This window comes from Diabrotica undecimpunctata, chromosome 9 (assembly GCF_040954645.1).
Source record: "Diabrotica undecimpunctata isolate CICGRU chromosome 9, icDiaUnde3, whole genome shotgun sequence".
NCBI lineage: Eukaryota > Metazoa > Arthropoda > Insecta > Coleoptera > Chrysomelidae > Diabrotica > Diabrotica undecimpunctata.
This window is the reverse complement of record NC_092811.1, coordinates 14079523-14106830: the sequence shown is the minus strand read 5'-3', so window position 1 is coordinate 14106830 and position 27308 is coordinate 14079523. Positions and strand designations below refer to the sequence as shown.

The following is a 27308-nucleotide window of genomic DNA, read 5'->3' as shown; positions in this document are numbered from 1 at the left end:
ACTAGACACATTATTAGATAGATACTAATTTGTACTCGGTTTCGGAAACACTTGTATTAAATTGATGATTATTTTAATTACAATTCGTGGGGAATTCGATGTAAACAATACCGATATGTACCCAAATAATTAATTAATCGGCCCAATATCGTGGAAACAAATGGTTTTCCAATATGTCCATCTTCTTGATAAAGTGTACACTATTTTCATATAATTTAGTGAAAACAGTTAGAGTATTCTTTTTATTTTTTCTCCTTCATTACAAGGTTAAGGTATTTGTGTTTTGCGCCACGAACTCTCTACTTTTTCTTAATTTCTATTTATGTTAATCTTTAATTTCGTTAGTTTTATTTCATTTATAATTTCGTTAGCCTTTGTTACGTTTCCGCCAAAATTTTAATGATTTTTTGCGCTGTTTTACAACAGTGAATTAAAACTGTCTCAAGAAATTAACCAAGAACTATTAAAGTCAATAAGAAAGTCTGTTTGTTACCGTTTTTTGCACACCATCTCCTCTAGCGTGCAATGATGGAAGTGGAAGTCAACGGTGGGAGTGCGTCTGTACGAATTATTGGTACGTGGCCATAGCTGACGATGCATGTCGATGGCGTACTGTATTACTTACAATAATTATTTCTGTTGTTTGCCATGTCTTCTGTTTTATACCATTTTTTGTCCTTCTGCTTGAATATGTTCCCAATCGCATTATTCCAACTCTCGTTGGGTCTACATGTATTTACACCCTTTGGGGCCTAGTGGTTCCATGAAGATACCACAAATAAAATAATTTTTGTTAATGGCCTAGAAGTGATGGCTTGGAACCACACTGTCGGAGTGCATTTCTGTGTATATCCCCACTTCATACAAATCTTGCCACCGTAATATTTTATTGTTCACGACACACTAATCGACAGTTGTTTTGTATAAGTCACGAATGTTGTGAAGTGAAGAACGACAAACAATATATTTTATTTGAAATCAGCAATTTATTCGGTAAGTTTTTTGTTATTTCTGTTTGTTATGCGCGGCTTTTGTGATATTTGATAATTTGGCGTTTGTAAAACTTAGCATAAATATACTATTTACAAATAAAATGTGTGGTTCTCCTATGGAACCACCAGGTCAGTAAGATATGCCTACATCTCTGTTTTTGTTTTACTTCAGGTTTTGGTCATGGACATTAGGAAGTTGGCCTCAGACGAGGCATATGCTTAAATTGACGAAATACCATCAGATTTAGAGTCTGTCACTTCAGGGGATCCATCTGAGGATGAATTAGATGAGTTTGAGGATGACGAGTTTCAAGTCATATAAAATAATAGAGACAGTGAGAATGACGAGGATGCTGACATTGAGACAGCTTCAAATCAAAAATTCAAATAGACGAGTAATGCAAATTTTTTTTACTACAAATGCACCCTTTACCGAAAGTTTTGGACCCAGCATACCTGAGCAAATTGAAAGTCCTATAGATACGTTTTTATGTCTATTTCCGAATGAATTAATTGAAACCATGGTTTTTCAAACAAATCTGTATGCAACGCAGCAATTTGGTGAACCTATTATTCCCACTAATGTTGCCGAAATGAAGTGTTTCTTTGGAATAAATTTGATGATGGCACTTACGAAGAAGCCTAGTTATAAAGACTATTGGTCATCTAAATTTCAAGTAAGGGATCACTTTATATCATCGGTCATGTCCAGGGATCGATTTTCATGGATGTTGGGAAATTTGCATATGAACGATAATAAAGTAGAACCCCAGAAAGGTGACGAGGGCTATGATAAACTATACAAGTTACGACCAATGATTGACAGGCTAACACATACTTTTGCAAACTGCTATAAATCTGGTGAAAATCAAAGTATCGATGAATCGATGGTCAAATATAAAGGGAGAATAGGTTTTCGTCAATATATGCCTCTCAAGCCAATAAAAAGGGGTATAAAATTTGGATACGAGTAGATAGTTCTGGGTTTGTATCGCAGTTCCAGATTTAGACTGGAAAAGTTGGCTCTGGCGAAGAAGGTTTAGGTTCCAGAGTAGTAAAAGATTTAACCCGTCTACTTGTAGGCAAGCATCATGAAATATATTTTGATAATTTTTTTAATTCTATCCAGTTAGCCAGTGACCTTTTGAAAGATGGCATTTACTCATGTGGAACTATGAGAAAGAAACGTAAGAATCAGCCAACAAATTTAGTCAACGATAAAACAAAAATGGCAAGAGGAACTTCAGAATGGAGGATCACTGAAGAAGGTTTAGTATATCTAAAGTGGATGGACAGCAAGCCAGTTCTATTTGTTAGTAACTTCCACAACCCAAATGATATCCAAACTGTTTCCAGAAAAAACAAAGATGGTACCTCTCAAGACATTGCTTGTCTTCAAATAGTCAAAGACTATAACAAGCATATGGGGTATATCGACCAGTCAGATATATATATTTTTTTATACAAAATAAATTGCAAGTCTAAGAAATGGTGGCATAGGTTGTTTTGGCATTTTCTGGATCTATCTGTAGTAAATAGTTATATTTTATATAGAGACCGGGTAGAAAACGTAACAAGTTTTTCTTTGAAAAACTTTAGATTGTCTGTAGCGTTGGGATTAATTAGAGCACAACCAGATCCACATAAAAAGGGCAGAAGGAGTTCTCAAGGAGTACCAAATAAATTTAAGACTATAGTTCCCCCTGAAATAAAATATGATAAATGTGCCCATCTTCCAATCCACGAAAATATGTTCTAGGTGGCATTGTTCTACATGTCGTGTTGGACTCTGTTTAAGTGAAAAAAACAATTGTTTTTATAAATTTCACCAAAATAATTGATTCTGATTTTGGTCTAGTTTCCTAGTGGTCACTTTATGGAACCACATGTTTTTGAAAAAACTAAATAAAAATAAAAAATTTTTCTATAAAAATATCTCTTATTATGTGTACCGGTTCATAAATCAACCAAAAAAATCAGTATTAAAAAGAAAAAATTAACTCCGGCCACAAAGGGTGAATAGGTATTTGACTGTTAATTTTTGCGCATATACCGTAATCAGTCAAGTTATCTCTTTCCTTCATAAAAATAACTGGTTGTGTAAGTAATACAATAATGAAAAAACTGGAAAATTATGGGTAATCTGATCCCTCCTCGTTCTATTTGTAAAATTGTAAGGGGATGTAACCCCTAGCCAAATTGTAATAAATATTATTGCATAAAAATTAACCGGTTTTGAATCTGTGTTATACATTTATTTAATCGAGTTTTAGGGCGCTGCAGATTTTCATTGAGACATCGCGTATATTTTTCAATGTAATTGCCATAGTTTTGGAATACATTTATTAATAATATATAACAAATTCATACGGTTAGCCGTAAATCATTTTCCTTATTTACATATGTTAATTTTAGTCATGTTTACTGTAGTTAATTCCGTTAATAATCTTCAGTTGGTTCATTTTGATCATTAATTTGTTGCCAGCAATTCCAATATTTTACGGTTTTATCTATTAAATAGATTTAGATATAGTGTTTGTATGATTTCGTAATAATATTATAATAATTTTCAGAGTTTACACATAATATAATGCTCCATATGTAATTTCAAATTTCAAATCAGTAAGTGCAGAAATTAACACACGGATATATCTGGCAAATAGAGCCTATTATGGATTAAAAATTTTTTTAACAACAAGCCTAGTTGCAAAAAGAACGAAACTATTGATATACAGAACTCTTATCAAGCCCATCCTCAAGTATGCGTCGGAAACATGGACGATGACAAAGAGCGATGAAGAACGTTTAAGATGCTTTAAACGTAAAATCTTCCGCCATATATATGGATATGCCGGATGAGAATTCCATGGGTACAAAGAGTTACTAATGTTGAGGTACTTCGTCGCATGTGTAAACAAAAAGAATTACTAAGAATAATCAAAGAGAGGAAAATGCAATACTTGGGTCATGTGCTGAGAGGCGAAAGATACGAATTACTTCAAGTTATACTGGAAGGAAAAGTACAGGGCAAAAGATCAGTAGAAAGACGCCAGAACTCCTGGCTGAAAGACCTGAGGAGATGGTTCGGCCGCTCATCCGCAAAAATCTTTCGCGCAGCAGTTTCCAAAAACCATTGCCATTTGGATCACCAACTTTCGAAAGGAGACGGCGCCATGAGAAGATATCTATGGAGGAGTACTGGAGGGCGGATTATGGCGTAGACGCTATAATTTCGATCTTTACCGCCTGTATGACAAACCTGATATTATAAGGTCCATCCAGCTGACAGATTTTGCAAAAATGCTGTTCTTTTGGCATTCCAAAATGCTTATACAGGTTTTTGAAGGTTCTAAAAGATCTATAAGAGCTGATGACAAATTCTTCAAGAAGTACAGCTGATTTTGTTTTATTTTTTGTTAAACAATCATAAAAAGTTAAAAGATAATTTTTTGACTATAAAACGTTTCTTATATATTTTAGAGAAAAATGGTTCAAATGAGAGTTGTAGACCTTAAAAAGTTATTTATTTAGCTAAATTAAAATACATAAAAGATTGACCGAGACAATCACAAAAATCCTTATTTTTGTATTAATTTATTAATGTTAATAACTTTGTTTTTTGCAAAATCATCATCATCACGTAGCGCTACAACCCTGGGTGGGTCTTGGCTGACTGTACAACTTTTTTCCAATTTGTTCGGTCTTCCGTCAACCTAGGGTCAAATGGAATGTTCATTTTCCGGAGATCTGCTTGGATGTTATCTCTCCATCGCAATCTGGGACGACCGAGTGGTCTTTTACCTGTGGTAATCTCCTCCCATACCAGTTTTACAAGTCTCTCGTTATGCAGTATGTGCACGTAGCCTGCCCATCATAGTCGCTGTGACTTAATTTCTTGGACAATATCGGCGTTATTGTAGAAAGGGCATACTGTCATATGCAATAAAAATACTAAATATATTGTTAAAATAATACAATAAACAATACGAGAATCACCCTCCTAATTACAGCACTTCAATGTATTTATTGATGATGATTTTTAAACATCACGTTTATCTTAGATCAATTACTAAATATGTACAGTTTGTCAAATATAGGAACATTCAGACATTTTGCTAACATATGTATAAAAAAGACCGAGGTAGCAGTTAAAGCTAAATAATTACAAAAGTACACAATAAAACAAATAAATTAGCAGTTAATAAAAGGTTATTGTGTTTACTATTTTGTTATAGGCTGACACTATTGTGACCTGGCTTTATCTTCTTCCTATTACGCCGTCTCCTTTCGAAGGTTGACGATCCAAATGACAATTGTAGCTTGAATATTGCTGCACGAAAGATTTCTGTGGATGAGCGGTTAAACCGTCTCATGGTATTTTGGCCACGAATTCTGGCGTCTTCCAACTAATCTTATGCCCTGCACTTTACCTTCCAATATGGTTTGGAGTAATTCATATCTTTCACCTCTAAATACATGACCCAAGTATAATATTTTTCTCTCGCTCCGAAGTACCTCACCATTGGTAACTGTTTGTATCAATGGAATTCTCAGCATCTGTCTGTATATATACATTTCAAAGGCATCTATTTTTTTCTGTTTCATAGTCCATTGTCCAATTTTCACAGTCATACATCAAAACAGAGAAAACGTAACATCTGATCATTCAAAGTTTGAGCTTTAGACTAAGGTCTGATCTTGTAAAAAATGTTTTCATGCTAATAAATGTTTTCCTCGCTAGTTCGATTCTTGATAGGATTTTCATTTAAAATAAAGTTTAAAGGATAAAGTTTTCAATTTGTTCCTCTGATTTGTCACTTGTTGGAGCATATACATGAATAACATTTAGGTTTTTATAAGTTGTTCTTAATTTCAACATTGCTACTCTACTATTCTACTATTTAGAGGGATGAAGTCTATGACTGACTGTGCAATTTTGTCCGATACTAATATAGCCGTTCCATATTGATGTTTTGAATCGGTTTCTCCTGACCAATAGATGTGTCCATCTAGTGTTTTTGGTTTTTCTGAACCAGACTATCTTACTTCACTCATATTCAAGATGTCTATTTTTATTCTTCTAAATTCAGCTTCAGTGTTTGCAAGTTTCCCAGACATGAGTAAGCTGCGTACGTTTCAGGTGGCGATGCGTACTATCCAGTCATATATTTGAATTCTTTGTCCACTTCCTTGGACATCAATAGTAGTTGACGGAGGAATTCTTCGCACCCTCTTCCCATTTAAGAGGTGCTCCGGACTGAAGTCAATTTTCTTGTTACCGTCTGCTATTTAGATTTGTGGGAAATATAATGGGGTGGTTTTCCCATTGCCTTTCCCATCACAGTACCACGATCATTCAAACGGCTTCAGTCATGCTCGTAGTATTCCAGTTTCAAGCCAGTCCAGGATCATTTCCTCTACGCCTTGAGCTGGTTCTGATGTTTGCTGCTGCCCATTACCAGGGAGGGATAGAAAATAGGTTCAAACTAGATTTTGGAAGGGGAAAGGGATGGGACATGATTTCTCTCAGTAAGGAATTAAAAGCAAGGCATTGCTTGCGTGGACAGGGTCGCTTTCCTGAAGTGGGCCTATTATCTACCGGGATCGTAGAAAAGTGTCTACCCGTTACCTCGAGGGAGGTAGGCTTTATGTGGAAGGAATTTATTTGTTAAATTTTTTCAGTTTAATGAATTCCCTAAACCTTTAATCTAGTCCAACATTTTCTTTTTACGGTAACTATCTGTTCCGGATTTTGACCATCATTTAATTATAATATTTTGCAATTGAATCGATGCAAAAGTCTCAAGTTATTAATTTATATTCACTTTTCAATTATTTAAATTTCTTTCTTTTTTTCAGAATTTTATCACACCATAAGAATAATTTGAACGTACCGTTCATAGACCATATACTTAGTAAAGTATGCATGCACCTGCTCCGTATCGGGAACAAGGAATCTTACATAATTCTCTTGTTAGAAATAATTGTTTGTGTAAATTTTTTATTAACCCAAACTTACTACACATAATTACATAATCAAAACCTAAACAAAACAATACGACTCAGAACTTGACCCAGTTAAAACATATACATAAATTTAAAATTAGCCATAGATACAAAAGAATATAATATTTAGGTTTGTCGAGTTTGTCCGTTCCGAACGTTCACGATCATTCTGGCTATAATGACATTGTTGGTTGCTATACGGAATAGCTGTTGAGGTATTTCTATATTATGCTCTCACGTTAGCAAGCCAGAATATTCTTCTTTGTCCTGTGGCCCTTTTCCTTCAATTTTACCTTGAAAAATGCATTGGAGTGGCTCATATCTGCCTTGATTTCTCATTATATATCTTAAGTACTGCAGCTTGCGGCCTTCACGATGTTGACTAAATCCGCAGTTGTGTTCATCCTCCATGGTACTTCTTCATTAGTAACTTTGTCTGTCCGTGGTATCTTCAGGATCCTTCTATATAACTAAGCTCAAAAGTTTTGAGAGAGTTTCTGCCTTCAATGTCCACGTTTCTACTCCGTACAGAAGCACTGAGTACAAGTAACATTTAAGGAGCCTTATTTTTGTTTCTAGGGTGAGGTCATGGCTCTTAAATACAGAGCTCATAGTCAAAAATGCATTTTTTTCCTTTCCGATGTGATATTTAATCTCTTGGGTATTGTCCCACGACTCATTGATTATAGTTCCCAAGTAGTTGTACTGTGAGATATTTGGTTCACATACCGATTTGCTCCAGTTATGTTTTCCTTGCTGATGATCATTAGCTTGGTTTTGCTAGTGTTTATATCCAGTCCATATATTCTACTTGTTTCCGTTATTCTGTTCATTAAGTTTTGCAGCCCATCTATGGTATTGGAAAACACGATTGTATCATCTGCATACCGCAGGTTATTGAGCTTGACTTTATTTATGCCTTTATCAATATATTTTAGAGCCTCTTCAACAATGTACCACTCATGTAGCACTCCCCTTCAGATTTTGACCTGATCTATATATTCTCCTTTTATTCGGAGTACCGCTGATTAACTCCAATGTAGGTTAGGTATTATGTTTAGGTCTTTTTCGTTAATCACTGTCCTCTTTAGCACTTCCATCATTTGTTTATGCCTGACTCTATCGAAAGCCTTCTTGTAGTCAATCAGGCATGCAAAAACATCACAGCTGACATCTCTCATTTCTGAAACAATTCCCGCACGCTAAATAAAGCTCTCCTCGTACCAACAACGTTCACAAATCCAAACTGATTGGGCGCAATTTATTCCTCCATTTCCGGTAAATCCTTTTCTGGATGACTTTCAAAAACAGCTTCAGTAGATGACTCATTAGGCTTATGGTCCTATAGCCTTCACAAACTTTTGCTCCTGGTTTCGTCACGTTTCGAGTCAGTTAGGGCACGGAAATAACTCAATAATTTTATATATATGTATTAGAATGTACGTAAAATGAAAATAAAACGTTATATTTCAAATGTGTTGTTTGTCTTCGCAGAAAACGTTAAAAACGTGTTTCATTAATCACGCCAAATCAAATGTTCTTAAAAACTAGTCTCCAACTCACAACTTTCCTATGAACCAGATTGTTTAGGAAAGGTGTTGATGAAAACAGATTATCAGTATAAAAAACGTAATATTCTTCTTGAATACTACTTCATACTGTTACAATATTATCGACAGAACCAATATCGTTGCAAAGTAGAGTAGAAATTTGTCGAATATATTCCTTAAATCCTTTTTTTCCATAATTTATGAAGCTTTTTGGTGTGTACTGCTTTAGCTCGGAATTAACCATAGAATAATGAACCATTTGCTTGTTGAAGATGATTATTTGGTTTTTTTTTTTAAATTCTTTGGAACTTCTTTCTTGCATGATTTACTAACGATCTAAATCTTGCAAGATCATGTTTAGTATTATCAGAAAAGTGCATACATTTTTTTCTCATGTATCTCGATTCATAATTTCACTAAGTTTATTTTCTGTTTTTTCTTTGGATATCAATCGAGCTGTATATCGTGTTATTGTATTTATTTTCAGTTTTTCAGGTTTAGATTTTTTCTTCTTTTTCTCATTTGTTAAAATATTATTTTTTTGAATATCGCCAAAAATATATTGGCTAATGTTAGAATCAAATATTGTTCTGAGGCTATTTATTTTCTTGTGGCATTTTATTAAAACTTACTATTTTTGGGAATTAACTAAAAGGTTAGTATAAAATAAATCTATTCTAATAAACATATGTAAAAAAATCAAATATTAGAATCAAATAAGCAAACCGCCATCTCAAAAATAATTAAAAATAAAAATCAAATATGTAATTGTAGACAAAATATTATCCATGTTGAAAGCTATTATTTCGTAGTTTCTTAATATACCTATTACCTTGCAGCAATAAATCAAACTTAATTTACCTTCTAACTCATCCAATAAGAATAAGCCATTCCTACAAGTCATGCACTTAAAGTCCTAACGCAGAAGTGTGGTCACAAAAAGTACAAGCTAGTTTTTTCTTAAATGTCACCAGCGTCCAAATTGTCAGTGATTAGTAGGAATCAGCATTTTGACGATTGTTTGTCAGGAAGAAAAGAATTACACTGTAAAAAGGCTCCCCATGTCCTCATCAGATACTCGGCCTAAATACAAAATAAAACATGGAATGCTAATAAATGTCACCTAATTGTTTCCCACTCAAGTAAATACGCTAACCACTTAAGTAAGTGTCAAAACTTATGAAACAATAATAAATCCCCTGGAATTGACGAAATCTGCTCTGAAATGTATAAGGAAGGTGGTGAGCATCTTTTGCCAGTAATCCATAAACTGATAGTACTTGTACGGCAATACGAATTGATACTAAAGGAGTGGCTAAAGGGAATAATATATCCGCTGCATAAAAAGGGTGATGAACTTGATTGCAAGATCTTTCTAAATGATATTATTGGACATTACCAATGCAGATTCACTGCTGGAAAGTCAACTATACACCAACTACACACACATAGGTTAATTTGAAAAAAAAATCACTAGAATATAATATAATTTACTAACTTAATTGGTAATAAGCATCAATTTTACTTTAAAATAAGTAAATTATTAAGAGTAACCTAAATGGGCGCCACATGGATTTGCTTGCTATGCACTTCGCTTGTGCCGCTGGTTAATAATCAAACTCCGTGCGAAAACAAAACTGATTTTATTTTGAATTACACAATACAATATATAAACGCTTATTAAGTATTATGTCCGCTCGCTCTGAATGCTGTTTCACCGATCGCCTCTCGTATTTGAGTGCCGCTGTCGTCTTTGGGGTGCCTTAAGGGACTCGCCTTATCTTCACATATGGCATAATATATCTTCCTACGCCACTATGTTGCCGGATTGTAAAATGCATAAATAAACTCGAATTGGATAGAGGCGTGAACATGGCCCCCGCCTTGGCAAACACTGCCAACAAAATCGTCTGCTAATGCTAAATGTTCAAATGTTTAAACTACACTTAGTCCGAAACGGGTAGCGGACACACCTTGGAAAAAGAACGAGTTATGATACCATTGTCTGTCTTTATCCTAAAAACTCTGGCTACACCATCACTGCCGCGTAAAAGTTCGATCACGCGACCTAACTTCCACCTTAATGGAGGTAAATTGTCCTCTTTTATGAGCACTAACGTGTTTTCCGCAACTTCACCGTTAGTAGTAGTCCATTTCGGGCGTTTTTGTAGTTCGGAGATGTATTCTTTGTTCCATCGTTCCCATATATGCTGAGAAAGCTGCTGAATATGCTGGAATTTTGAGAGCCGATTAACTGGAACATGACGCAAATCTGGATCTGGATTGGTAATAAGTGGTCTTCCGATGAGAAAATGTGCAGGGGTTAATGGGGAGAGATCATTTGGATCACAGGATAAAGGATGAATCGGTCGGGAATTTATTATAGCTTCAATCTGCACAAGCAACGAATAAAATTCCTCGAACGTTAAGTGCGCGTTTCCCAAAACCCTATGCAAACGATGCTTAACTGTTTTTACTCCGCTTTCCCACAGTCCGCCAAAATGTGGAGAATAGGGAGGTATGAACGACCACGAAATATTATTCTTTAGCAAGGATTCTCTTATCGCGGGAGTGTGCTGCTCTAAAAATTTGCTTAACAATTTTAACTCCGAACTAGCTGCTATAAAATTGGTTCCATTGTCGGAAACCATCTTTTGAGGCTTGCCTCTTCGCGCAATAAATCTTTTAAAGGCCAACAGAAATGATTCCTTAGACAGTTCTGTAACTAATTCTAAATGTATGGCCTTGTACAAAAACAAATAAAAAGACACATGTAACTCTTTATTAGTTTACAACCTCGACCCTTTCTATCGCGAATTAAGAAAGGGCCCGCATAATCTACACCTGTTACAATAAATGGTGGGCCACCTGCGAGACGCTGGGCAGGTAGGTCACCCATTATTGGCTGAATGGATTTAGATTTTAATCTAAAACATTTTACACATTTGTGTACGGTACGTCGCGCTAAATTTCTTCCTGATAACGGCCAGAAAGTTTCTCTTATAGTTGCAAGTAAAAGCTGAGGACCAGCATGCATAAGATCCTTGTGAAAATGATTAAATATTAACGATGTAACTATATGATCTGCCGCTAAAATGATGGGATGTTTTTTGTCATATGTAAATTTGGAATGCTTTAAACGCCCGCCTACTCTCATGATGCCCTGATCATCAAGAAATGGAGATAAATTTATAAGTTTGCTGTTTTTATCTAAAGATCCCTTTTGGTTCAAATGCTTTATTTCATTAGAAAATGACTGTGATTGACACAGCTTTAGAATACGATTAAATGCAGAATGTATTTCATCCAAAGAAAGGGGTTCAGAAGTTCTTTCCTTATTTTTACACATGCGGATGAATCTGAACACATATGCAGCGGTTCTTTTTAAACGTAAAATATTAGAGAAGCGCTCAAATGAAAATACTTCCGTATTCTGTGTTTCATCAAGTTTATTCGTAAAAACCTTTATGTTTTTCCTCGTTTCGCTTGTTTCAGTGGGGACAACTTGTAAATTTGGCCATTTATCTGAATCTTGCATGATCCACTCCGGTCCATGCCACCATAAGTTGCACTCCATTATTTTATCTGGTTCCACGCCTCTGGACACTAGATCTGCAGGATTATCCTTGCCTGGCACATGACGCCACTGCGCAAACGAAGTGGTTTCCTGGATCTCTGCTACGCGGTTACTAACAAACGTCTTCAATGCATTGGCTGCTGTTTTCAACCAACTAAGTACTATCGATGAATCTGTCCAGAGGTAACACGTATCGAATTGCACATTTAATGAATTTTTGACCTTATTGGTCAAACGCGATAAAATTACTGCTCCACAGAGCTCTAAACGCGGCAAGGTAACTGGCTTTAAGGGCGCAACCTTGCTTTTTGCACATAATAAGAATGAATACGACCTGCCTAACGAATCGGTAGATTTAATGAATATGCAAGCACCGTATGCCTTTTCTGAGGAGTCGCAAAATCCATGAAGTTCTAGTTTGACCTTACTAGAACATATAACATGCCGAGGTATTTTTAAATTGTTTAAGCTTCCTAATTTATTCCTAAACTGTAAATAATTATTTGCTAAATGCTCCGGTATGGGATCATCCCATGAAAGACGCTCGAGCCATAGTTGTTGTAACATAATTTTCGCTATGATGGTACACGCACTTAATAGACCCAAGGGATCAAAAATTTGAGCTATGTCCGATAATAAAGTTCGCTTTGTGATTATATGGCCTAGAGATGAACTTATGCTATAAAACATAGTATCTGATTGTGGTGAGTACAATAATCCCAAAGTTTTCGCCTTCTCGTTTTCACCGAATTGAATAACGGAACCCGTAGTTGAATTATCCGGTATATCTCTTAATATTTCAGGATCATTTGAATAGAATTTACGCAATGTAAATCCTCCGCCTTTAAGGACCTCAAAAAGTTGTTTACATGCTTCGCGCGCTTTCTGTTTTGAATCAAAACCTGTCAAAAGGTCGTCCACATAAAAATCGGATTTAATAATGCTAGCAATGTTAGGATTTTTAGCTTCTTGCTCCTCTGCCAATGTCATTAGACATTTAATCGCTAAGTAAGAAGAGCATTTCATACCGTACGTAACTGTTTGTAACTGAAATATTTCAATCGGTTCTTCCGGATTATTTCGCCATAAGATACATTGTAAGGATTTTTGATCATCTGCAACCAATACCTGACGGTACATTTTTTCTATATCCGCACTAACTACATATAAGTGTGTTCTAAAACGCAATAAAATGGAGAGTAAATCATTTTGTAAGGTTGGTCCGGCCATTTGAATACTATTTAATGAAATGCCGTTTGTAGTTGGCGCACTACAATCGAACACAACGCGCAAACGTGTCGTCAAAGAATTTTCTTTTAAAACTGGATGATGTGGCATAAAATAAAATGTAGTATTTACCCTAAAGTCTGTTGCCGCTTCCGTAATTCTGCATAAACCTTTCATATGTCCTAACTCTTTATATTCCTGGATGAATTCGCTATAAAGAGTTTTAAGATTGGCATCTTTATTTAACTTACGCTCGAGATTTAAAAATCTATTTTTTGCTTTACGAAATGAATCACCGAGTGAACTTATCGATTCCTTGAATGGCAATGATACTATGAATTTGCCTGTCGCGTCGCGTTTCACCGTATCTTCGAAATGTTTTTCGCATGCAATTTCTTCGCCCGAGAGTGCAGGTTTTCCATTGAAAACCTCTTCAAGTTCCCAGAACTTACTTAGCTGTTCTGTAACTTCGATTGTGTTTGTGAAATTACACTTAGTTATTCGCTTTTCTGATGCTTTGTTTTGGCTGATATACGGCCCTGCTATGATCCAGCCAAACATTGTTTCTTGCATGAATGGTTTATTTTTACCTAAACTAATTCTGTTTGCGCCCAGTATTTGCCAAAATAAATCACTTCCTATCAACAATTCGACCTTTTGTGGTTTATGAAAATGATTATCCGCTAATTTTAAATGTTTAGGTATCTGCAAATCGCTACTGTTTATTTCAGATGCCGGCACGCACCCCGTAATTTCTGGTATTACGAAACAATTTAAAGTTTTATGAAAAGTTATATCGCTACGCGACTGTATATTTATTTCGCATTTGAATCGAACGGGAGATGCAATATTATTTATGCCCATGACTGATATGTTCGCGCTTGTCGTTTTTAATCTAAGTTTATCGCATAAATTTTCGGTTATGAATGAGCTTTGTGAACCGCAATCTAACAAAGCTCGCACTATGTATGCCTTACCTTGGCCGTCAAAAATATTAACTAATACTGTGGACAGTATAGTTTGATCTGCAGCGCTAACTGCCGAAACTGACAAATTGGTAGTGTTTAAACTACCTTGTATATTATCTGCAGATCGTATATCGCTCGCGTTTTCTACCGGTTGATGAACTAAAGCTGCGTTCTGTTCGCTTGATCTATCTGGATGCAATAACGTATGGTGTTTTGACGCACATTTCTTGCATGTTGATTGTCTACACCGCTTATAGAAATGTCCAGGTTTAAGACAATTCGTGCAAAGATTGACCTGTCTTACTTTATCAAACCTGTCCCTAGATGAAAGTTTTGAAAATTCGCCGCATTGATAAATGGTGTGTTCCCTTTTGCAAATAGGGCAACACTGTGTATTATCCGATTTATTTAAAGTTCCCTGTGATGAATATAGACCGCGAATGTTATGTGAATATTTCGTATTCCGTGAATATGCGCCCGCCTGAGAAATATTCCGTGTATTTTGTTTTTCAGCTTGATTTACCTCAAGAGATTCTAAGAGGTCCGCCCTTGATTTTAAAAACGTTTTAAAATCATCAAAACTAGGAATTTCATTATGTGTCTTGCTATTCTCCCATGCGCGTAAAGTCGATGTATCGAACTTACAAGAAATAATATGAATAAGGAGTATGTCCCACGAATCAGTAGGTAGCCCTAGCTGCTTTAACGCGTATAAATGCTTCGAAAAAATGTCAACTAATTGCCGCAATCTATTAGATGACTCTTTATGTATTGGCTCTATATTAAATAAGGCATTAACATGATTGGAAATTAATAATCTCTTATTATCGTACCTTTCCCTAATTAATTTCCACGCAACTGCATAGTTTTCGGCGGTAAACTCTAATGTTCGTATGACCTGCGCCGCACCGCCCTGTAATGAACTTCGTAAATAATGAAAACGCCTTATATTGTCTAAGTACTCATTTCTGTTAACTAAAGATTCAAAAAGATCTGCAAAATCTAACCAATTATTATAATTACCATCAAATTTTGGTAACTCGATAGGTTTAAGCTCAATACAATGCCCTGTATATGAATTCTTAGAGCGCTCACTTGCTTTATCGCTTTCTATACAAGCTACTTGTTGATTATCGCGAATGATTTTTCGCGCTACCGCTAATTGTGAATAATATTTGTTATAGAATTCTTCGCGTTCCGTATATTCATCCTCTAATAATTCAAATTGAACCGTATTTTCTATTTGCCCCTGAACTTCATCGAATTCGCCCTGTAAATGTTCTATATTATTTACCATTTCAATAGCCTGTAATACTTCTAAATCTGAAATCGTTTCGCCCTTAGTTATTTTATCATTTAACGCTAATATAAATTTCGAAAATATTGTGAGTTTGCATTTAAAACCGCCCCTTTTTCGCTTTAAATTCTCCATAATTTTATAATGAATTATACAGTAAACAGAAACAGATTATAAATCGCTTGATATTCGACCCTAACGTTCTCAGAATTATCACATGTGCAGAATAAAGGTACAAAGACTGATAAATAAAAGGAAATGTGAAATGGATATGCTCACCAAAATATTTGTATGTTTATTGTAACCGCTCTAGCCTCCTGGCGCCAAGGATCGGCCTCAAGTCGTATAATAGGTCTTCACAGATTTTAAACCCACAGTTGTCCAATTATGTAACTGTCTTAAGAACAACGTTCGACAGTCTATAACGCGCTCGGGCCACTATGAATGCACTATTTCGCCCGCTAATTTGATGACACAAATATGAGTTCGGAATTCGGTGAATTTACACTGTTTCAACACAAAAATTTGATGATTCGGCTCGAATAGACCATGGATTTGCTTGCTATGCACTTCGCTTGTGCCGCTGGTTAATAATCAAACTCCGTGCGAAAACAAAACTGATTTTATTTTGAATTACACAATACAATATATAAACGCTTATTAAGTATTATGTCCGCTCGCTCTGAATGCTGTTTCACCGATCGCCTCTCGTATTTGAGTGCCGCTGTCGTCTTTGGGGTGCCTTAAGGGACTCGCCTTATCTTCACATATGGCATAATATATCTTCCTACGCCACTATGTTGCCGGATTGTAAAATGCATAAATAAACTCGAATTGGATAGAGGCGTGAACAAAGAGTAACCTAAATGTAAAACCAAAAACTCACCATATCGGGATAGTACCATGAGCTTCAGATCAATATTAAAAATATTATGTAAATACACACAATCTCTTCGTCGACTTCAAAGCAGCCTATGACAGTTTTAATAGAGCTATACTATATAATGCAATGGTAAACCTAAGACCTAAAACTCGCTATCGTGCCTCTTTTTTAATATGGCCTTGAAAAAAAACTGTCAGGCAGATTGGATGGAACCATATTTTTTAAATAGACACAATTTCGCATGCGCGGATGATATCATTATAGTAAGGAAACGTGTAAGAATCGGTGTGTAGTGGTTTACAAAGTTTACGAACGCAGCAAGTGAACGAGAACTTGTAAATCAGAAAAAAAAACCAAAAATATGTTGGTTGCTAAAAACCCTCAAAATATTCATAAGAGAATCCAAATTAACAACTATACCTTTAAGCAAGTCAAAGAATTCAACAGACACAACAGACACAAGCAATGAATCAAAAAGAGGCATGGCAATAGCAAACAGAACTCTCCATGGTTTATAAAAATATCTGAGAAATAAAAACGTGAAGTAAAGCTTACTGTGTCGTTTTTTCTAGGTTTGGTCATCATCATCATCACTGGCTCGACAACCCTTTTTGGGTCTTGGCCTGTTCCAGGATTCTTCTCCATTCTGATCTGTTTTGTGCTTTTTTTCTCCAGTTTTTTATTTTTAATGTTGTTATATCATTTTCTATTTGTTCTAAATATCTTCGCTTCGGTCTTCCTCTTGGTCTTTTTCCTACTGGCATCTGTTTGAATATTTTGTTTGGTATTTCGCCTTCTTCCATTCTTTCTACATGCCCTATCCAACGCAGCCGTCCTATTTTAATGAATGTTATAATATCCGGATCTTATTTTGGTAATATCTAGGTTTGGTATTATAATCAAATAAGCTTTCTTAAGTGCGAGAAGGATGGGTCGAGACAAAAAATTGTTGAGACCAATTAAAGTACACAAGACTGCATACCTTGGACACATACTGAGGAATGATAAATATAGTCTTCTGCAGGTCATCATGCAGGGTAGAGTCGATGGCAAAAAGGGAATAGGTAGGAAGAGGAAGTCATGGCTGCGAAATATTCGAGACTGGTTAAACATGACTGTAGACGAATTATTCCACGTTGCAAAAGACAGAGAAACTTCTAGAAATGTGGTCGCCAACCTTCGTTAATGGGGATGGCATAGGCAGACGAAGAAGCTTTCATCGAGATGGGAACTGTCTGAATTCTAGTATGTTATTTATAGGTAATGTGAGGTATGTTCTTCTTTGGGAGATTTTGTAGAGTTTTAATTGTTATTTTATTCTATGTCTATGGTAAAGTCTATGTCGTCATATTTGTAGTTGTTTAGTCTATAGTCTCTTTGTAAACATATTTTCCTTTCACCTTCATCTTCTTGTTCTGTTTTGTTCTGTCTTAAAAGATCTTTTACCTCTTGGTTTATTATTCACAATCTACTTTTTTGGTTGCGGATGTTTTCCATGGTTGTGTTTCAATTGAAAGAAGGTGGCTATGGTACTGACTGAGACAAATTTTAGAAAAATCACCGAAATATGACATAGATATTCATCAAATATTTATAGACTACAAAGCAGCCTACGACTCTGTGAATAGAAGAGAAATGTTGAAAGCAATGAAAGAGCTAGTAATACCAAATCAGTTGCTAAATTTAACAAAATTAACTCTTGAAAAAGTTGAATATAGAGTACGAATTCAGGGGGAACTGTCTGAATAATATTTGAATTGAACTAATTTTTGAATTCTGTATTTAAACACTTTTTTAGACGCTTTCTCGAATTAATAGACATTTTTATGTGATTTATATTAAATTCACCTAAAACGAACTTTTCAATTTGATTCTTTCTTTTGTCTTAAGTTCATCTGTAAATATCTTGACAAATTTAACTAAATCAAGTTTTTGATTTATATATCAATTCTCTTATTTTTAGAGTGTATATAGGTCTCGATATACTTCGACGAATTGACTACTTAATAAAAGAGTCACGAACGGTCATTGAGAAAATAAGGGAAAAAAGGTTTGAAGGTAAATGATGATAGTAACCCTTTCGTTGCTAGTGCTTGTTTTCTCATGCTTCGGATCACTGATTCGATTGAATTAATTGTAATGAAGTTTAAAAACGTGAATCGGGTTTAAAATTAACCCGGAGAAAATTTTATTAAGGAATTTAAACGGTTGGACGACAGAAATCTTCGTTAGAATTATTTCGTTTAAATTAATTAGTGATTTAATTACGAAAACAATAATTTATTCATGTATTACTTGATATAAAATAACTACAGCAGACTAAATAATAGTAGGACAATATAACAGAACTATGTATTTACATCTTTAATCAGGGAACTCTTCAAAAATCGTCTGGATTCAGATACAGAATTAATTAGGATAATTAAAAAAAAATCTTTGTCATTGGCTCCAATAATTTCACCTTAGTTAAACTTTTCTTGAGCATATGTCATACATTTCCAAATGGGATTTACGTCGGGCAAATTATCAGGCTAATCAAGTACCTTTATTTTCACGCATTTTCTGGATAAATTTTGAATTGCGACAAGAGGCCAAGTCATGTTGAAATGTTTTGTCAAATATTAACATTAATAGACCAATTTTCTTGCGTAATTTAAATTTTCTCCCAGCTCGCGTTTATATCTTCGATGACGTCTATTTGTTTCTGCTCTATCTTCTTTTCTAGCCTCCTTTGGTACTTTTCTCTTGTAGAGTCGTTCCAAAGTGACACTACATTGAATTTTTCCTCAGTAATTTCCCGCAGAAAATGTTTTGGTGTTATTTTCATTCTTATTAATATTAATATTATAATATATTTTAATAGGAATTACGCTTTCAGTGCTAGTTGTTGAAAAGAGTACCAAAACATTTAGAAGGGATTTTACAATGTCTTTGATATATTCTCGTAGTAGATTCACCTTATATTCGTATAAAAAAACTTGGTGTATATCCCGGCACAAATACATGGGATTTATTACTGAAAATTACCTTTTACCTATATTATTTAACCTATATTCTTGAAAAAATTGGACTACAAGTAAACATATCAAAAACTAAATTTATGGTCATCAGCAAAAATAAAATTAGACACGTCCAACTACTTAGATCACAGTGTAAGGCTAAGAATACATAAGTGGACCGAGTAAAACATTTGACCTATCTTGGAACAATAGTAAACGAACAATGGGATCACTCACAAGAAGTAAAATGTAGAATGGCCAAGGCTAGGAGTGCATTTAACAACATGGCCAAACTTTAAAAGCCACAACCTTAATCTGGAGATAAAAGTAATGCTCCTACGATGTTATATCTTCTCGATAGTATACTACGTAGTTAAATCCTGGACACTCACTGAAGCGATGGAGAAAAAACTTGAAGCCTGCGAGATGTGGTTATACAGAAGAATCCTAAGGATATCATGGACGGACCAGATAACCAACGGGACTGTACTACGAAGAATGGGGAAAGAAAGATTACTGAAAATAATGCTTCAAGGCAAAGTATTTGGAGAGCAAGGAATTGGTAGAAGTAGAATATCGTGGTTAAAAAACCTGAGGAAATGGTTCTTCACGATAACAACTAATCTATTTAAAGCATCAGTTAATAAAATAATTATAGTCAGAACGACCGCCAATGTTCGATCTAGGACATTTTAGAGTCTTGAAAAAAGATAACTTTGGTGAATTCCGTTGTTAAGACTGACCCTATATAATCGATAATAATTTGAAATTATAAAAGTCTTTGAAATACATCAGTTTTGATTTAAAAAAATTTTAAATACTCTAGTTTATCCGCAATAAAAGAAAACCAGAGGATTGGCCAATATAGTATCCATTATGGTATTTTATTAAACAAATATTAATCAAGGTGATAGCCTTGTTGTCGTACTTACTTAGATTACTGTTAAAGAATTGTATTGGAATCATTTATCAATTGAATTTAAAAGTCAATACTGTCCCTGAAGTAATGATGATTAATTTTTTTTTTATAAAACATCACCTTGTTTGAAAATTGTTTGTATTGTACAATATAATTAACCAAAAACACTCCTCTGATAGCAAACAAACAAAAACTAAAAAGTAGCTTTTGATCGGAGCGAGCTACAGTTTTTCTGTAAGATTGATCTCTCACTATGGCGCGGAACTTTTTTTAAATCCCTTTAATGGTAGTTCGTTAGGAAAGCTAAAGAGACTGCAGCGTATTTATACAACATTTTCTTTCTTTTTGGGTGGCGCTCGCCTTGCTGTAACGTATTCCGGATTTGTCGTACGCACTCTGCGGATTATTTGGGATTACGCTGCTGTACATGCATCTAAAAATCCTCTTGGGAAGTATACATTAATATAAAGTATTGTATTTTATCGCGCTGGAGATAAATGTTTCGAATATATTTCTCGTCTTTGTGTCTTAAGTGTCAAAAAACATTTTTGGGTACATATTTTTTTCTAAATGTAATACCTTTGATATGTAAATACAAATAATATTTTTTTTATTTAAAATGACAAAGTCGCATCCACCCAAAGGTTACCTATTAGCGACATTTCTGTAACATTTTTAACAATATTAAACTAAACATTTGTAACAATCAATCATTGTAACAATTAATTACAATTTATAAACAATTAAACATTTGTAACAATTGATTAGGTATGTTAAATTTTGGATTCTGATACAAAAGTTAAGGATGAATTCTATGACAAATTGCTTGACGTGTTGACCCATGTAAACCGATCCAAAGAAATATGCCTATTAGGAGATTTCAATGCTCGGGTAGGCAAAAAATTACAAGACAATGTGGTAGGAAGATATGGTGAAGACAAAATAAACAACAACGGAGAGCGACTCATTGATCTTTGTGAAACATTACAGCTTAAAATAATGAATGGATTTTATCAGCACAAAGATATACATAAATTTACCTGGTAACAACCCAAGAAAAAGATAAAATCTATAATCGACTATCTCATCCAACCAGAAAACAAAAGGCTCCAAACAAATGACGTAAGAGTGTATCGTGGTGCCGAATGCGGATCTGACCACTATATGGTGGTCGCAAAAATAACCATACACTACAGGAAAGTAAACAAGAACAAAATTGAACAGGAGAAGGTAGCAGCTTCCACAAAGATAAGATATAATATTGATAGCCTCAAACAAGAATCAGTACAATTCCTCTACAAACTTAGACTAGCCTCAAAACTAACTCACTTAACTCGAAGAGAAACAGCCGAAAAAGAATATCAAGATATAAAAAATTGCATTCATCAGGCGGCCAAAGAGGCATTGGGATACGAAGAAGCTGACAAAAGAAAAAATCCTGAGTGGTGGAACGAAGAAGTAGGAAAATTAATTAAAGACAAAAAAAAAGCTTATCAAACACGAAAGACTCAGAAGACTGCAGAATTTACAGCAGACTCAACAGGGAAGCAAAGAAGGAAGTCACTAAAAGAAAAAACGAAATGTGGGAAGAGAAATGCGAAGAGATGGACCGATGTTTAGGAGGAATCAAAGTGACACAAGCTTGGAAATTCATAAATAGTATTAGAAAAGAAAGAAAAGATGAGGGAAATATAAACCTGATTCAAAATAAAAAGTGGGAAAAATATTACGAAACGCTATTAACAGAAAGTAGGCACGAATTTATGGAAAGACCTGACCATATCTCAATGACAGAAAACTCAGAGGTGCATAAGATAAACAAAGAAGAACTGAAAAAAGAATTGAAACAAATGAAAAATGGAAAAACACCCGGGCCTGGAGACATTCCCATCGAGTTGGTGAAACATGGACCGGATGCTCTTTTGGAAAGCTTAGTGAATATTTTTAATAAATGCTTAATTGAAGGCCAAACGATTCCAGACGATTGGAATTTGGCCCACATTAGCCCCATTTATAAAAAGGGAGACAGAAAAGAATGCGGAAATTATAGAGGCATTAGCGTAACTAGCTCGCTGGGAAGGTTATATGGTCGTATATTGAAAAGAAGAATAGAAGACGAGTATAAATAAATTGAAGAACAAAGCGGCTTCAGAGCAGGAAGATCGTATGTGGACAACACATTTACCCTTCAACAAGTAATTGAAAAACGAACAGCTCGAAACCTCCCTACGCATCTGGTATTTATAGATCTGGAGAAGGCTTATGATACAGTTCCTTTAAAACTCTTATTTAGTGTCTTGACGAAAACGGACCTTAGTAAAACATATCTAAAAGCAATACTGAACATCTATAAATGTCCTCAAAGCACTGTAAAAACAGGAAATACTTTCTCAAGGGTATTTACAGTAACGAAAGGCTTGAGACAAGGATTTTGTCTTTCCCCCACCCTATTCAAAATATATATCCAAGAAGCACTGCGCCAGTGGAGACAAAAATGTGCGGGAATGGGGTTGAAGCTTAACAACCATTATCTGACAACGCTGTTCTTTGCAGATGATCAAGTACTAATTGCAAGCTGTGAAGAAGATGCAGATTATATGCTTAGAAAGCTCAAAGATGAATACGAAAAATGGGGGATGAGTATGAATATGTCTAAAACAGAATATATGCGAATAGGCAGTGAAGACGAAGACCCGGATTTGGAAATTAGACAAATGAAAAGGTGCTACGAATACAAATATTTGGGAAGTATTATCTGCAGTAAAGGAACAACGGAACGAGATATAGACTATAGAGTGCAACAAGGCAGGAAGAGTGTTCAAATTCTGAATTCGATACTTTGGTCCAACAAAGCTACTATGAGAACTAAAATGACTATCTACAAAGTAATTGTGGAGCCCATTCTTACATATGGAGCAGAATGTTGGCAAATGACAGTAAAAGGAAAGAAAAAAGTTGACACGGTTGAAATGGACTACCTAAGAAGAGCTTGCCGTATATCAAGAGTAGAACGTATACCTAATTCTGAAATTAGAAGAAAAACAGATAGAGCACATACAACTTCTGAAAGAATAGAAACTAGACAGTTAATATGGTATGGACACGTACAGAGGATGGACGACAACAGATGGCCAAAAAGAGCTATGGAATACAATCCAAGTAATAGAAGGAAACGAGGAAGACCAGCCAAGTCTTGGATACAAGGTGTTATGGAAACCATGAAAGACAGAGCCATTGATGAAGACACCTGGAGAGATAGAAAAAGATGGCGATCGAAATGCAGGAAGCGGCAGAATCTGTAGGATCCCCGCTTATATATATGTTAAATTTTGTGTAACATGTTTATACATTTTAAGTAACCTAATAAATTGTCCGGAACAAAATTTTTGTCAAGTAATCCTTTCAGGTTATTTGGAAAATTGTAAGAATGTCTTTGATTTATATATTTAGGACAGTCTATTAAGAAGTGCTTTATACTGTCTACTGTATTGCATATTTCCCATTTTGGAGGTTCACTATTTGAGAAGAGATATGCGTGAGTATTCATATCAAGCGAGGTGTGAGACAGGGCGACACTCTCTCACCTAAATTATTTATAACGGTCCTCGAATACGCCTTTAAAATGCTAAAGTGGGAAAATAAAGGAATGAAAATAGATGGAGAAATGCTCAATGATCTGCGTTTTGCCGACGACATAGTATTTATTACCGAAGATCTGGGTGAAGCACAACAAATGGTAGAAGAATTAGAAAACGTATCTTCAACAATAGGTCTAAAAATAAACATCTGTAAGACCAAATTTATGACAAATTTAGTTCCCTGCGTACACCTAATCATCCAAAATCAAGTGGTAGAATTGACAGAAAAGTACATATCTCTTGGTCATGAAATCAGAATAGGTAAGGACAACCAGACATGCGAATTTCAACGACGAATAACACTTGCTTGGTCAGCGTATGGTTCAGTAGAGGCATCTGTAAGAGCAACATCCCGATAGCTATGAAACGAAATACATTTGATCAATGCGTTCTTTCTATTTTGACATACGGAGCAGAAACTCTTACGCTCATAAAAACAACAGCACTAAAAATGCGAGTGGCACAAAGGCATGGAAAGATCAATTCTCGGCGTGACAAAAAAAGACAAAATACGGAATTGAGACTTAAGGAAAAGAACAGGTATCAGTGATGTCGTTAAACGTATAGCCAAGCTGAAATGGAATTAGGCAGGTCACATAGCGAGACTGAAAGACACAAGATGGGCCAGAATACTAATTGACTGGCGCCCACGAGAAGACAAACGCAGCAGAGGACGACCTCCAACACGCTGGATGGACGACATTAGACGAATTTTCAAAAAATGGCAACAAGAAGCACAGAACCGTAAAGAGTGGCGAAATATGGGAGAGACCCATGTCCAGTAGTGAACAGAAGAAGTTGCATGATGAAGGCGTGACTATACCTACAGTGTCCAAGTCGTAGTCTTGTAATAATAATTTAAGATCTTCTACTTCTGACTTCCATGAAGAAATGTCACTTTTAATGGTTCTGAGTTTAGAAGTGGAATGATTCCATTCCACTCCTGGTTCCACGCACCTAACACCTTGGTTTTGAAATACACTTTTAGATCGCTAGCGACACTCCGACAATCTTTTTTTGATGCCAGCATTACGCGCACTAGTATCTGCTTGTTCATTCCCTTCTATACTTATATGAGATGGTATCCATAGGAAGTGGATGCTTCTGAAATTTTCTTGAGCTTCCATTAGTTGGGCTTTGATAATATTCTCAATGTGGTGTTTAGGGTATACATTTTGCATAGCTTTGACTGCGCTAAGAGAGTCGAAAAGGACCAGACAACAAGCGATGTTTTTAATATTTACACGTTTGGATATTTTTAGTATTTACATGTATATATGCAAGCAGAAAAGATCAAAAAAGTCTTCTACAAGAGGATTAACCAGAACAAGAAAGACTTCAAACCTAGATTATCAATCGTTAGAAATAAAACAGGGGAGATTATTGGTGATCAGGACCAGATACTAGAAAGATGGGCAGAAAACTTCGGGAAAAGGCTTAATATAAGAGGTGAGACAGGGCTCCACGAATCAGAAATCTAACTCGAGGACATTTTAAAGCATGGCAAAAAAACCTGACATACTGTATATGTAGACTGGTAGTACTGATCTGGAAGCAAATTAAGTTGCCAGAAGACTGGAATGTAGGTATAATTGTACCTATCTACAAGAAAGGAGATCAAACAATATGTGACAACTACAGAGGAATAACCTCCTAAACGTAACATACAAAATATTGGCATATATTCTTAACGACCGACTGTCGGCATATTGTAAAGACATAATAGGTAAATATCAGTGTGGGTTTCGTAAAGAAAGATCAACGACCGATCAAATTATATATTCCTTTCAAGGCAAGCACTGGAAAAAACATATGAGTATGGCATTGATACTCATCTTCTTCTTCTTCTTCTTCACGTGCCATCTCCGCGACGGAGGTTGGCAATCATCATGGCTATTCTGAACTTAGATGCTGCTGCTCTGAATAGTTCAATAGATGTGCATCCGTACCATTCCCTCAAGTTACGCAACCATGAGATTCTTCTTCTTCCTACACTTCTCTTGCCCTGGATTTTCCCTTGTATAATCAATTGAAGTAGGTTGTATCTCTCATTACGCATAACATGCCCCAGGTATTGCAGCTTTCGTGTCTTGATGGTTTCCAATATACTCATCACCTGTTTGTTAATATGTGCCTATGATAGTGTTGAAAGAAACGCACTGTACAAGGCCATGATAGAATTCAGCATACCAGTACACGTAGTAAAATTGGAAAAAGCGACCCTCTCAAGAGTCGAGTGTAAAGTTAGAGTGCAGAACGGAGTTTCCAGAACGTTCCAGTCTCAGATAGGACTTAGACAAGGAAACAGCCTATCATGCCTTCTATTTAATATTGCACTATTGAAAGCGATAAGAAAGTCTGGAATAACCACTAAAGGAACTATTTTTAATCGCAGCTTACAATTACTTGCGTACGCCGATGACATCGATATTATTGCAAGAAGAAAGGCGGACGTGGTCGAATCATTCAAGGCGCTTGAAGCAGCAACAAAAAGAATGAGACTAAAGGTTAACACTAGTAAGACGAAGTATATGAAAGTATCAAATTATATCCAAGTAGCACAACCCGAAGATCTAAAAATGGGAATATATACTTTCGAAGGAGTAAGAGAGTTTATATACCTAGACTCACAAATTAATTAGAATAATGCATTAAGTGCAGAAATTAACCGACAAATATATCTGGCAAATAGAGCCTATTATGGATTAAAAAAATTTTAACAACAAGCCTAGTTACAAAAAGAACGAAACTAGTGATATACAGAACTCTTATCAAGCCCATCCTCACCTACGCGTTGGAAACATGGATGATGACAAAGAGCGATGAAGAAAGTTGTTTTGAACGTAAAATCCTCCGGCATATCTATGGAGGAGTACAGGAGGACGGATTATGGCGTAGACGCTATAATTTCGAACTTTATGGCCTGTATGACAAACCTGATATTATTAGGTCCATCAAAATAAACCTGCTGCGGTGGTTAGGTCACATAGAGAGAATGAATGATATGGAGCCGCAAAAACATATTTATAACCAAAGAATAGATAGAGTAAGAAGGAGAGTCAGACCCAGAGCACGATTTAAGGATTAAGTGGAGGAAGACTTGAGAATGTTGGGAGTACGAAACTGGAAAGCCAAGGCGAAGAATAGGAGAGTATGGAGACTTATCCTTGAGCAAGTCAAGACCCATCATGGGTTGTGGAACCAATGATGATGATGACATGTATAGATGCTGGAGTTTAGAGGAAGTTTAAA

General features: G+C 35.5%; 1 protein-coding gene across 5 annotated transcripts in view; it reads left to right on the top strand.

Annotated features, from left to right (window-relative positions):
- Nos (Nitric oxide synthase) overlaps positions 1 to 27308 on the top strand; it is a 588325-nt gene that overhangs the window by 435919 nt on the left and 125098 nt on the right. The gene's annotated exons all lie outside the window — the stretch shown is intronic.